The following is a 13,908-nucleotide window of genomic DNA, read 5'->3' as shown; positions in this document are numbered from 1 at the left end:
GCAATCAGGAATCCAAGAGATATTCACTAAGCCTCAGATGCTTGTAGAACAAGAATGGTTGTCAGTCACCTTGTTCGTGGGTGAGAATGGTGATGGGCGTCAATCATCACCTTCATCATGTTGAAGAACAAGTGATATCTTGGTAAAAGAACAAGCGGAATTGAATGGAAGAACAATAGTAATTGCATTAATACTCGAGGTACAGCAGAGCTCCACACCTTAATCTATGGTGTGTAGAAACTCCACCGTTGAAAATACATAAGAACAAGGTCCAGGCATGGCCGAATGGCCAGCCTTCCAAAGGTCTAAGATAGCATAAAACAAAGATTGCTACCAAAAGTCCTCCTCTAATACAATAGTAAAAGGTCCTACTTATAGAAAACTAGTACATAGATGAGTAAATGACATAAAAATCCACTTCCGGGCCCACTTGGTGTGTGCTTGGGCTGAGCAATGAAGCTTTTTCGTGTAGAGACTCTCCTTGGAGTTAAACGCCAGCTTTAGTGCCAGTTTGGGCGTTTAACTCCCAATCAGGTGCCAGTTCCGGCGTTTAACGCTGGAATTTCTTGAGGTGACTTTGAACGCCGGTTTGGGCCATCAAATCTTGGGCAAAGTATGGACTATTATATATTGCTGGAAATCCCAGGATGTCTACTTTCCAACGCCGTTGAGAGCGCGCCAATTGGGCCTCTGTAGCTCCAGAAAATCCACTTCGAGTGCAGGGAGGTCAGAATCCAACAGCATCTGCAGTCCTTTTGAGTCTCTGGATCAGATTTTTGCTCAGGTCCCTCAATTTCAGCCAGAAAATACCTGAAATCACAGAAAAACACACAAACTCATAGTAAAGTCCAGAAAAGTGAATTTTAACTAAAAACTAATAAAAATATACTAAAAACTAACTAGATCATACTAAAAGTATACTAAAAACAATGCCAAAAAGCATACAAATTATCCGCTCATCAATGGTCCAATGACATTTTAGAAAACTCAGATAGACCATAATAGAATATATCTAATATGGTCCATTTTGGAAACATGTCAGAAGGACACTTTTTGGTCATCTGCTTGTATCTTTCCCAAGCTTCATAGAGGGATTCACCATCTTTTTGCTTGAAGGTCTGAACATCCATTCTAAGCTTGCTCAACTTTTGAGGAGGAAAGAATTTATCCAAGAAGGCCGTGACCAGCTTATCCCAGGAGTCCAGGCTATCTTTAGGTTGTGAGTCCAACCATGTTCTAGCTCTGTCTCTTACAGCAAAAGGGAAAAGCATGAGCCTATAGACTTCAGGATCTACTCCATTTGTCTTAACAGTCTCACAAATCTGCAAGAACTCAATTAAAAACTGATAAGGATCTTCAGATGAAAATCCATGAAACTTGCAGTTCTATTGCATCAAAGCAACTAATTGAGGTTTCAGCTCAAAATTGTTTGCTCCAATGGCAGGAATGGAGATGCTTCTTCCATCAAATTTGGACATTGGTTTAGTGAAATCACCTAGCATTCTCCTTGCATTATTGTTGTTGGGTTCGGCTGCCATCTCCTTCTCTTGTTCGAAAATTTCAGAAAGGTTGTCTCTGGATTGTTGTAATTTAGCTTCTCTTAGTTTCCTCTTCAGAGTCCTTTCAGGTTCTGGATCAGCTTTAACAAAGATGCCTTTTTCCTTATTCCTGCTCATATGAAAGAGAAGAGAAAAAGAAAAGGAAGAGGAATCCTCTATGTCACAGTAAAGAAGATCCTTATTATTAGTAGAAGAAGAAAGGGAAGAAGAGTGAAGAAGAATGGGTAAGGATAAAGGTAGTGATTTGAGATGAAGAGAGGTGAAGAGAAGTGTTAGTAAATAAATAAATAAATAGAAGAAGAGAAGAGAGGGAGAATTCGAAAATAATTTTGAAAAAGTAGTTAATGATTTTCGAAAATTAAAGATAAGATATAATTAAAATTAAAATTAAAATTTAAAACAATTAATTAATTAAAAATAATTTTTAAAAAAGGATAAGATATTTTCGAAAATTAGAGAGAGAGAAGTAGTTAGGTGGTTTTGAAAAAGATAAGAAACAAACGAAAAGTCAAATAGTTAGTTGAAAAAGATATTAAAATCAAATTTGAAAAGATAAGAAGATAAAAAGATAAGAAGTTTAGATAAGATATTTTGAAATCAAAATTTTTTTTTGAAAAGATAAAATTTTGAAAAAGATATGATAAAAAGATAAGATAAAAAGATATGATAAAAAGATATGGTTGAAAAAGATTTAATTTTTTTAAAATTAAAATTAATTACTTAACTAACAAGAAACTAAAAGATATGATTCTAGAATTTAAAGATTGAACCTTTCTTAACAAGAAAGTAACAAACTTAAAATTTTTGAATCAATCACATTAATTGTTAGTGTAATTTCGAAAATTTGAGATAAAATTAAGAAAAAAATTTTTGAAAATAATTTTAAAATTTTCGAAATTAATAAGATAAAAATGAAAAAGATTTTATTTTTTTGAAAAAGTTTTGAAAAAAATAAGATTTTTAAAATTGAAAATTTGACTTGACTTGTAAGAAACAACTAATTTTTTAAAATTTTTTGACCAAGTCAATCCAAAATTTCGAAAATTTGGAGAGAAATAAGGAAAAGATATTTTTTTATTTTTGAATTTTTGATGATGAGAGAGAAAAACATAAAAATGACTCACAACATGAAAATTATAAATCAAAACTCATGATGCATGCAAGAACACTATGAATGTCAAGATGAACACCAAAATACTTTGAAGATCATGATGAACATCAATAACATAATTTTGAAAAATTTTTTATGCAAAGAAAACATGCAAGACACCAAACTTAGAAATCTTTAATGCATGGACTCTAACAAACGAAAAATGCATATGAAAAACAATGAAAGACACAAAACAAAAAATCATCAAGATCAAACAAGAAGACTTACCAAGAACAACTTGAAGATCATGAAGAACACTATGAATGCATGGAATTTTCGAAAAAGTAATGCATAAATTTTAAGAACATGCAATTGACACCAAACTTAAAATTTGACTCAAGACTCAAACAAGAACACAAAATATTTTTGATTTTTTTTCTAATTTTTTTTGTATTATTTTATTTTTTCGAAAAACATATAGGAAAAAGAAAAGAAGAAATTCAAAATCTTTAAGAAGAATTCCAGGAATCTTTCAATATTAGCCCAAAGCTCCAATCAAAGGGTTGGACATGGCTTAATAGCCAGTCAGCTTTAGGATGGAATTACATGCATTGTGGTGATTAGTTGAAGACCAATTCTAAAGGAGTTTGAATATGGCTTTGCAGCCATCCAGGATTCAACATGCTTCATGAAACTCTGGAATCCATTCTTAAATGTTTTGAAGCCATAGAGTGATTTATTTTAAAAAAATTTCGAAAATAGAAATAAAAATTTTTTTGAAAGATTTTTGAAAAGTTTTTGAAAAGAAAATTACCTAATCTGAGCAACAAGATGAACCATCAGTTGTCCATACTCGAACAATCCCCGGCAATGGCACCAAAAACTTGGTGGACGAAATTGTGATCATCAACAATGGCTCCAATGACTTGGTAGCTCTCACACGTGAATTACACTTAGTCACAACTCCGTACAACTAACCAGCAAGTGTACTGGGTCGTCCAAGTAATACCTTACGTGAGTAAGGGTCGATCCCACAGAGATTGTTGGTATGAAGCAAGCTATGGTCATCTTGTAAATCCCAGTCAGGCAGATTCAAATATGATTGGATTAGATATTCAAAAGATAAATAAAATAAACAGGAAATAAAGATAAAGTTACTCATGTAATCCAATGGTGGGAATTTCAGATAGGTGCATGGAGGTGTTGTGTTCCTTCCGAATCTCTACTTTCTTATTACATTCATCCAAGCCTTCTTACTCCTTTCCATGGCAAGCTGTATGTAGGGCATCACCATTGTCAATGGCTACATCCCATCCTCTCAGTGAAAAAGGTCCAAATCCTCTATCACAGCATGGCTAATCATCTGTCAGTTTTCAATCAAGTTGGAGTAGAATCCAGTGATTCTTTTGCGTCTGTCACTAACGCCCAGCCTTCAGGAGTTTGAAGCTCGTCACAGTCATTCAATCCTGGAATCCTACTCGGAATACCATAGACAAGGTTAGACTTTCCGGATTCCCATGAATGCCGCCATCAATTCTAGCTTATACCACGAAGATTCTGATTAAGGAATCCAAGAGATATGTGCCCGGTCTAAGGTAGAACGGAAGTGGTTGTCAGTCACGCGTTCATACGTGAGAATGATGATGAGTGTCACAGATCATCACATTCATCATGTTGAAGTGCAACGAGTATCCTAGAATAGGAATAAATCGAATTGGATAGAAAATAATAGTAATTGCATTAAAACTTGAGGTACAGCAGAGCTCCACACCCTTAATCTATGGTGTGTAGAAACTCCACTGTTGAAAATACATAAGTGAAAGGTGTAACACCCTACCATACAGAGTCTTATGCTTAAGTCATAATTCAGAGATGGCAAGGTATTACGACCACTAAAATAAAAATTTAGTACTTATAGTAGTATGAATGATTGATTATAACTAGGAGCCTTAATAGAAAAAGGGGTAAACAAAAATCGCAACTCGAAAGCGCGTCAACACTCCGATCGATAACGTAATGAACAAAGGATAAACCAACGCGAGATTATATATATATACAAAGGAGTGTCAAAAACAGGAATATCAAGACTCAAAATCCGGCAGCGAAGATAACCGGTCCGAGCATAGCAATATATACATATGATAAAATAAGGAAAACCCCAAAGGAAACCCAAAAGGGACACAAATACATAAAACCTATTCTCCAAAATCTCCCATAAGAGGAGTCATCTCAGTTTGTATTATTTAATGGAGATAAAAGTATCTAAGCAAAACATATAAACCAAAACATAGTCCCGAGAACAAAGGATCTTCGCTAATCCAGAAGTCTCCAGCAGGCCTCAACGAGAAACCTCACGTCTTACATCTGAAAACCACAAAATCCGCATGGGTGAGAACCAGAGGTCCCCAGCATGGTAACAGCTTCCACATATATAATACATAATAATAGAGGAAAGCCGAAGGCAATCCTAGAACTTCCTCCAGATAATATCAAAGCTTATAAACAAGATAAACCATATGTGGCGACTGACTAAAGATTCTTTAGTCTAACTAATACTTTCCTTTCCAATTCCTTCACACCTCCCAACCACCAGCAGGAGTATAACGTAGCAAACACAGTTATATCAAACAAGAAATATACAAATAGGAACAGTTAAGGCATTTAGACAATTAGCAAGTAATATGCAGTCAAATAGGCAATCTCAAACAATTCATATAGTATGCATATGATGAATGCCTGTCCCTAGTGGCTGATGATATCATCTGTCAGTTATAGAGCCAACCCGACAAGTCCTGGTAGCTAACCATTGGACTGTCCCTCTGTCGCGCATCCCCAACTCGAGTTATACTCATCATAAACTTGATCATAATCATGATCTATATCCATCACCTTCACTGGTGAATATTTACGGGGGCGAGCTCATCCGGGGCTTTCACAGTGCCCGGCCACCCTTACAACATAGGGTCAAAAGAGCTTCGAGTCTCAACCTGGAGCACGTGGTGGCTAGCCACTGCTTCCTTCCAGGGAAACTCTCATCTCCAACAGTGGAAGTGCAACATTCACAATTCATTCAACAGCATATATGCATTTATACATAGCCATAATCATGGCTCCACCGTAACATGGCAATAATCTAGCCATCCGGCTCACGGTTAAATCCATAACCAGCCATTCGGCTCACGGTTAAATCCATAACCAGCCATTTCATTAACAATTATGGCCTTTCGGCCCATGGCATAACAAGCACTTCCACCACCATCCTCCGCCTCTCACATAATCATCTTTGATCCTTATTGATCATTCATTTTTCCCTTGCTTCACTCGCAAGTTACCATATCCCCTAGCTCATTTTCTAATAGCTAGGCATATCATAATGATTTGAGACATAAGTGGTGAGATCGGAGGCTTAGAAGTATGAGATTTGGCTTTTAAAACTCAAAAATCAACTTTGGGATGAAAACAGGGCCATGCGTACACGCACACCACGCGCACGCGTGGATGGCCACAAAACTCATCGACGCGTATGCATCATGCACGCTAACGCGTGGATTGAAAATTAGCCAATCGACGCGCACGCGTCAGCCACGCATATGCGTGGGTACTCTCGTGCCCCAGGCACAAAACTGGCACAGTTCAGGCACAACCCTCTGGAAAATGGCTGGGCATTGGGTGCAGCACATCGGCGCGCCCGTGCACACCAACCGCACACGTGGATGGCATTTTCTGAAAGAACGGCGTGTACGCGCCAAGTGCGCCTACGCGGGAGGGGTCATTCTGCTAAAAATTTTCTAAGTTAAAAGCTGCAGAATTCACAGATTCAAACCCCAATCTTCCAACGGACATAACTTTCTCATTTTAAATCGTTTTTCACCCGTTCTTCGAACGGCATGGACATCCCGGATCCAATTTCATTTCTAAACAAATTTGGCACAAAACAGAGATTCGTAGTCCAAGTTATGTCCCGTCAAAGTATGCCCAAAAACCATATTTTTCATACAAAACCACAAAGTGCCATTTTCAAAACAAGTCATTTTCAACTCTTTTCAAAATCAATCAAAACATGCCAATTTCATCCCTTTTCTTTGAAATCAATCAAAATATATCAAATTCAACATCAAGCCTCCTCAACTCACACATTGACACTTTACCACAATTCACCAAAATCACTATCCCATCATTTTAACCCACTTCACCCAAGTGGCTCAAACTCAAACACATTGACATATCATATACTCTTCCTCATGCCAATTTTCAACAACACCAATTCTATTAAATCATCATTGTACACAATCAATATCATACTCACCATCAACATGGTTCCGCCCACAATTCAACCATAATCAATCATCAAGCATATATCACAACATGCATATTTCTCATACATCATACCATCAAGGCATCAATAATCATCATCACATATATGACCACATCATATATCTCAATCATTCAACAACATCAAGCATTCAATGCCTATCTTAGGGCCTCTAGCCTAAGTACTTCCTACCACATTACGTATTAGATACGAGAAACCGAAATCATACCTTAGCCGATTTTCCAAGCTCAACCGGAGCACTTCCAAACCACTTTTTTCTCAAACTCTCAAGGCCTCAATACTTCTAAGAACAGATTTTTCACCACCAAATCCCTTTTCAAGCTTTTCAAAGTCACCAATCAAGCTCCAATATTCACACATACACAACCTAAGCCACAATCATCATACCCATACACAACATCTCAATACCCAAATATCATAAAACAACAAATTACACTAGGGTTGAAAATCTTACCACACCCAAGATCCAAGGAGACAAGATTAACCTTCTCCTTCAAGAGAGTTGGGTCCTATAACATCAAAGAGCCCAAAGTCTCAACATTTTTGCTCATGAAACTCGAAATCAAGGCTAGAAATTCGAAGAGCAAAACATAGTTTACCTCAAGATTAATTGTATGGATTTTGTAGAGCTCTCCGCGGTGAACGCGTGGCCGTAAACAGTACGGTAATCGGAGCTCTAGATCAAAAGTTATGGTGGTTTGAAGATCAAGTGAGAGAAAGAACTTGAGAGAGTGTTCTTCCCTCCATGGCCTCCATTTCAGTGTGTTTAGTGTCTCAAATGAGGAGAGAGAGTGCTGAAAACTAGGATTTTGGTTTAGTTATGTTGGGCCAAGGGCCCACTTTGGGTCCGGTTGGCCCGGTTTGGCCCGTTCGGTCCAATCTTGGTCCGAATTCTATAAAATTGGTACCGAAATTCTCGTCTCAATCTCCTCTATCACATTTAGCCACAAAAATCACATTTTGTGCTTTCTAGAATAAATTCTCATTTATGGGTTAATTAGCCGTTAATTAACCGGATCTTACATTCTACCCACCTAATTGGAAATTTTGCCCACAAAATTCAAATGCAATTACCTGAGAATAAGTGCGGATAATCCGTTCGCATCTCCGACTCAAGTTCCCAAGTGTGTTCTTCAACACCGGCTCGACTCCATGCCACTTTGACTAATGAAACCTCTTTTCCACGCAACCGTTTGATACTAGTATCATCAATTCTGACTGGAGCCACTGGAAGCGTCAAATCTTCTCTTAACTGAACCGACTCAGATTCTAACACATAGCTAGCATCAGGAGTGTACTTCCGAAGCTGCGACACGTGAAACACATCGTGCAGGTTCGAAAGATGAGGTGGTAGAGCCATCCGATACGCCACCGGTCCAACCCTCTCCAGGATTTGAAATGGACCAATGTATCGAGGATTCAACTTCTTTGTTTTAATCGCCTTACCTACTCCCGTGGTCGGAGTAACCTTAAGGAATACATGGTCTCCTTCCTCAAATTCTAAGGGCTTTCGCCTCTGATCGGCGTAACTCTTTTGATGACTTTGCGCCGTAAGCATCCTATCTCGGATTTTCTTGACTTGTTCAGTGGTGTCAGCTATCATCTCTGATCCCAACAAGCCTTTCTCTCCAGCTTCATACCAACATAGCGGAGATTGACATTTCCTCCCATACAAGGCCTCATACGGAGCCATTCCGATGCTTGCATGGTAACTATTATTGTATGCAAACTCCACTAATGGCATATACTGATCCCAACTCGCCGGTTGGTCCAAAACACAAGCTCTCAACATATCCTTTAGTTTTTGGATTGTCCTCTCGGATTGACCATCTGTTTGAGGATGGTAAGCCGTGCTCAAGCTTAATCAGGTTCTAAAAGCTTTCTGAAATGCACCCCAAAACCTTGAAGCGAAATGATGATTGGATTTTTGATGGTATAGAATTTCACTATTGAAGTCTCGTTGCAAGTATAGTTTCTAAACCAACAATAATCCTTTCATACAAAAGATTGTTTGTCACAAGTAACAAACCCCTAAAATTAATAACCGAAGTATTCAAACCTCGGGTCATTCTCCCTAGGAATTACAATAAAGTGTTTTGTTATTGGTTGTGAGTTATATTTAGGGTTTTTAGGATTTTTAGACAAGAATTATAAATGGCAAGAAAAGTAAACTAACAACTATAAAAGGCTCTTGGTAAGGTGTGAGAACTAGAAGTCCTATCCTAGTTATCCTTCTCAATTGTGATGAGAATTGTTCGTTGCTACCACTAAGTTAACCCTTACTAAATAAAGGAAAGTCAAGTGGATGAATTGACTTGAGCCACAAGTTCTAGCCAACTCCCAAGGAAAGACTAGCTTTAGTGCACTCCAAACCAATTAGCAATCTCTCCAATTATCAATCAACAAATGAATTAGATAACTCAAGTGTCACTAATTACTCTACCTAGGCCAAGAGGAACAAAATCTACACTAAAACTAAAAGAGACATTTCATCAAACACATAGAGTGCAATAGAAGTAAACATTATTAAATGCAAGAATTAAAGGAATCTACAACTACAAAAACAAGAGATCAACAATAGAAAAGCAAAGAAGACACATTTATTATGAATTACCTCTTATTGAATTGGAAGAATGTAGAAGGAACAATACTAGATCTACAACAAAATATAAGAACAACATAAAGGAAATTACAACAAAAGAATAGAAGAAGATGAATGTAGCAACAAGGAATTGAAAGGTAGAAGTAGAAGAAAGCAAAGATTAAAATCTAGATGTAAGAACTAAACCTAATCCTAATCCTAATCCTAATCCTAGAGAGAAGTAAGAGCTTCTCTCTCTAGAAACTACTTCTAAAACTAAACTATGACTAATGGTAACTAACATCTAAAGTATGAAAGTATCCTCATTCCCCCTTCAATCCTTGGCTTAAATAGCATCAGAAATGAGTTGGATTGGGCCCACAAGGCTTCTAAAATCGCTGGCCACGTGTTGCATTAAGTGGGTCATGTGCCACCATCGGCGCGTCCGCGTACCGTGCACGTGCGCGCCTCTATGCGCGATGCAACTATGGCAAATCTTATATTGTTTCGAAGCCCCGGATGTTATCTTTCCAACCCAACTGAAACCGCATCATTTGGACCTCTGTAGCTCAAGTTATGGTCATTTAAGTGCGAAGAGGTCGGCTTGACAACTTTCCGGTTCTTTCATTTCTTCATGAGTTCTCCAACTTTTCATGCTTTCTTTCTTCATTCCCTTGATCCAATCTTTGCCTCCTAAACCTTAAATCACTTAACAAACATATCAAGGCATCTAATGGAATCAAGGTAAATTACATTTAGCTATTTTAAGACCTAAAAAGCATGTTTTCACTCTTAAGCACAATTAAAGGAAAATATACAAAACCATGCTATTTCATTGAATAAATATGGGTAAAAGGTGATAAAATCCCCTAAAATCAATATAAGATAAACCCTACAAATGAGGTTTATCAACCTCCCCACACTTAAACCAAGCATGTCCCCATGCTTAAGCCAAGAGAGAAATAAAGGGTCTCAACATTTATTCAATGCAAATAACCTAAATGCATCTATCTATATGAATGCAACTAAATGCAAAATGATTCTATCTACTTGGTTAAAAATAAATCGATCTCCAAGACATACATGCACAAGTAGGGCTTAAGATCATATAACGATTCATGAGTCCTACCAATTGAAGTATAAACATGAAGTTCACATAGACTTGCAAGAAGAACGCTCGTGAAAGCCGGGAATCAAGGAATTGAGCATCGAACCCTAACCGGAAGTATTTGCACTCTAGTCGCTCGGTGTTTGGGGTTGATTCACTCAATTCTCCCCTAATCATGCTTTCCAAGATTTATTTTTCATCTAACAATCAACAATTATTCAATGCACGCATACAATTATCATGAGGTCTTTTCTTTAGGTTGTAATGGGGCTAGGGTTAAGGTAGGATGCATATTTGGTCAAGTGAGCTTGAAGTTTGAATCTTTGATAGGCTTAGACTTCCCACCTAACCTATGACATCCTATACAATTAAGTTCTAACCTAACTACCCATTCTTCACCTTTCCACATACTCATGCATTCCCTTTTTATTTCACAACACATATGCATTGATTTTATTGGACTACACTTTGCTTTGGGGCATTTTATCCCCTTTTTTATTTCTTTATTTTTCTTCTTTTTTTTCTTTCTTTTTTTCTATTTTTTTCTTTTTATTTCGTTTTTCTCATTCATTCATTTTTTTTCTTTCTTTCAAATTATATACAAGAACATCAATGCATAAGGTCTATACAATTTATCAATACATGAGCATGTACCCAATTCCCAATAATTTCAATAAAAATACAAAACTACCATTTTATTCCCCCAATGTCCCAAGATTCCCACACTTGAATGATACTTACACACATTAGCCTAAGCCAATCAAAGATCCAAATTAAGGACATTTATTGTTTTTCGCTTTAAGGCTTGTAATGTGCTAAATTAAGAACAAGTGGGTTAAGCGTAGGCTCAAATTGGCTAACAAAGGAAGATAAAAGGTAAGGCCATTTGGGTAAGTGAGCTAATGAAATGATGGCCTCAATCATATAAATGCATGAATACACAAAATAATGGACATAAAGAATCAAACAAATCAAAGATTACAATCATAGGAAGAGAATAATGCACACAAGAAGGAAAATAAGTGGTTATAAGATGTAACCACACCATTAGGCTCAAATCTCACAAGCTTGTGTTCTTAGCTCAAAAACCATGTTCCAAAATAAATTCATTCAAGCAAGTTCCACAAAGTATATTTTTTTCAGATTGGTAGGGTGCCCTAAAACGGTTTCTTGGGAAAGAAATCATCACCCTAACCAAGTAGTCCTAACAAAAAAAAAAGAAGTGGTAAAAATATGTACAAATTCTAACTAACATGCAACCTATCATGCAATGCAATAGCTAATCTAACAAAGAAAATAAAAATTTGGTGTTGAAAAGGAAATTGTTACCCATGGAGATCGGTCGGACGACGTCCCCACACTTGAAGATTGCACCGTCCTCGGTGCATGCAAAGAAGAGCAAGGTGGACGGGTTGCTACAATTGATGAGCTTCTTCAAAAGGTTGCGCGGAGGACTTGTTTGTTGCCCCATTTAAAAGCTTTTCCTTTCTCCCTCCTTGGTGGCCAACCTAAAAGGATAGAAAAGGAAAGGAATATCAAGCCTATGACAAAGATATCAAAGCAAATAGAACATAGGCAGGGGTTAATGCCAAGTAGGAGTATGGTTCTCTACTACATGGTAGCTACAACATGTAGAGGAGGAAACAATAAGAGAAAATGGCATATCAAGGATACTTGATGCAAGAGTAAGGTCAAAGCATGAAGAGCATGATGAGCATCAAGTTCACATAAGAAGAAGTGGGTCATGAAAGACAATATGAGGTCATATCAATGCACAAAGACATAAGAGTCATACAAGATGAAGCATTGATTTGAAGAGAAACATCACCCAACAACATGAAACAAGTCAAGAGGCACCAAAGTAATGCAAGGAATCCTCAACAATTGAGTAGGAAGATGCAACACCATTATCAAAATGACTTAAAAAAAAACAAAAACATGCTACAAAAACTAAATGAAAATGGGAAGAGTAGAAGTATGCGAATGTGATAAGCAAAAGAAAATGGAAGGGGAGAAAAAAAACTCTTTTTTTTTTTACCGACGCGTGCGCGTCATGCACGTTTACGCGTCGATGGGTATATTGGTCGAAGGACGCGTACACGCCAAGTGCGCTCACGCGTGCGTTGAGTTAGGCCGGAGGCATAGTGTCGGCCCAAGTCTGGCACAACTCTCGGGTAAAAGTACCGGGGGTGCAGATTGTGCAATCGACGCGCGCGCGCACAGTGTGCGTGCGCGTGCATTGCGAATTTAAGATCATGTGCGCGTATGCGCCAGGTGCGCGCACGCGTGCATAGACTTGTGCCTTTGGCCCAATGTTCGAACAGTGCAGGCCTAACTCTCGGGTTTTTTTTTTTTTGGCTAGAGGTGAAACTTTGCATCCACGCGTACGCGTAGAGTGCGCATGCGCGTGGATGGTCGAAAGTGTTTGAGGTGCGCGTACGCGTTAGGTGCGCGCACGCGTGGATGGTGTTCTGTTTTTCAAAAAAATATTTTTCTAAGTTCTTACACCAATCCAAGCCTTTCAATCCTCCAAACAGCTACCAAAACGCCCCAAAACCTTATTTATCATATTATACTACCAATCAAACTCAACTATCTAAACAAAACATGAAATTAAACTAATTCTATCAATATGTACAAAAAGGGAAAATGAAAAGAATTTACCATGGTGGGTTGTCTCCCACCTAGCACTTTTGTTTATTGTCCTTAAGTTGGACTTATGGGGAGCTCCTCATCAAGGTGGCTTGTGCTTATATTCATCTTGGAACTCCCACCAATGCTTGGTTCTCCATTGTGCCCCAAGATTTCCTATGGGTTGAGCCAAGTGTTGATGAAGTTCTTCACAAGCTTGGGGCTCCCAATGTTGATCCTCTTTTTGTAATCCGGGATCCCACACTTTGTTTTCACACCCGTCTTGAAGTTGATTATCATTATTAGTCCATCCGGGTGGTAAGGAAGGTGAATTCTCTATATAGTGGTCAACAATCCTCCTAGACCCATCTATTTGAGCACTACTCCAACCTTTATATCTCATGTTTGATGCATCAACCATAATGAGCCTTGATTTGCAACGCCAACCACGAAACATCTTTCGCTTACGCTTCATCCCACAAAGCATCCTAAGTTGACCATCCGTTTCAAGCAAGCTATACTCAAGTGGGATAATGAAGCTAATAGAAATGAATTTCACCCACTCAAATGAAGGTGTAGATGGCAACCTAGGCAAACATGCTTCCA

At 37.9% G+C, this 13,908-nt stretch overlaps 1 non-coding gene across 1 annotated transcript; it reads left to right on the top strand.

Moving 5' to 3' along the window:
- The first annotated feature begins 1,035 nt into the window (after positions 1-1,035).
- LOC130952396 (small nucleolar RNA R71) lies at positions 1,036-1,139 on the top strand. Its single transcript, XR_009074577.1, has one exon. It is a non-coding gene; the product is annotated as a small nucleolar RNA R71 (small nucleolar RNA).
- The last annotated feature ends 12,769 nt before the right edge of the window (positions 1,140-13,908 follow it).

This window comes from Arachis stenosperma, chromosome 9, assembly GCF_014773155.1.
Source record: "Arachis stenosperma cultivar V10309 chromosome 9, arast.V10309.gnm1.PFL2, whole genome shotgun sequence".
Lineage (NCBI taxonomy): Eukaryota > Viridiplantae > Streptophyta > Magnoliopsida > Fabales > Fabaceae > Arachis > Arachis stenosperma.
Note: the sequence above shows the minus strand (reverse complement) of the source record. Positions and strands in the feature narration are given on the sequence as shown.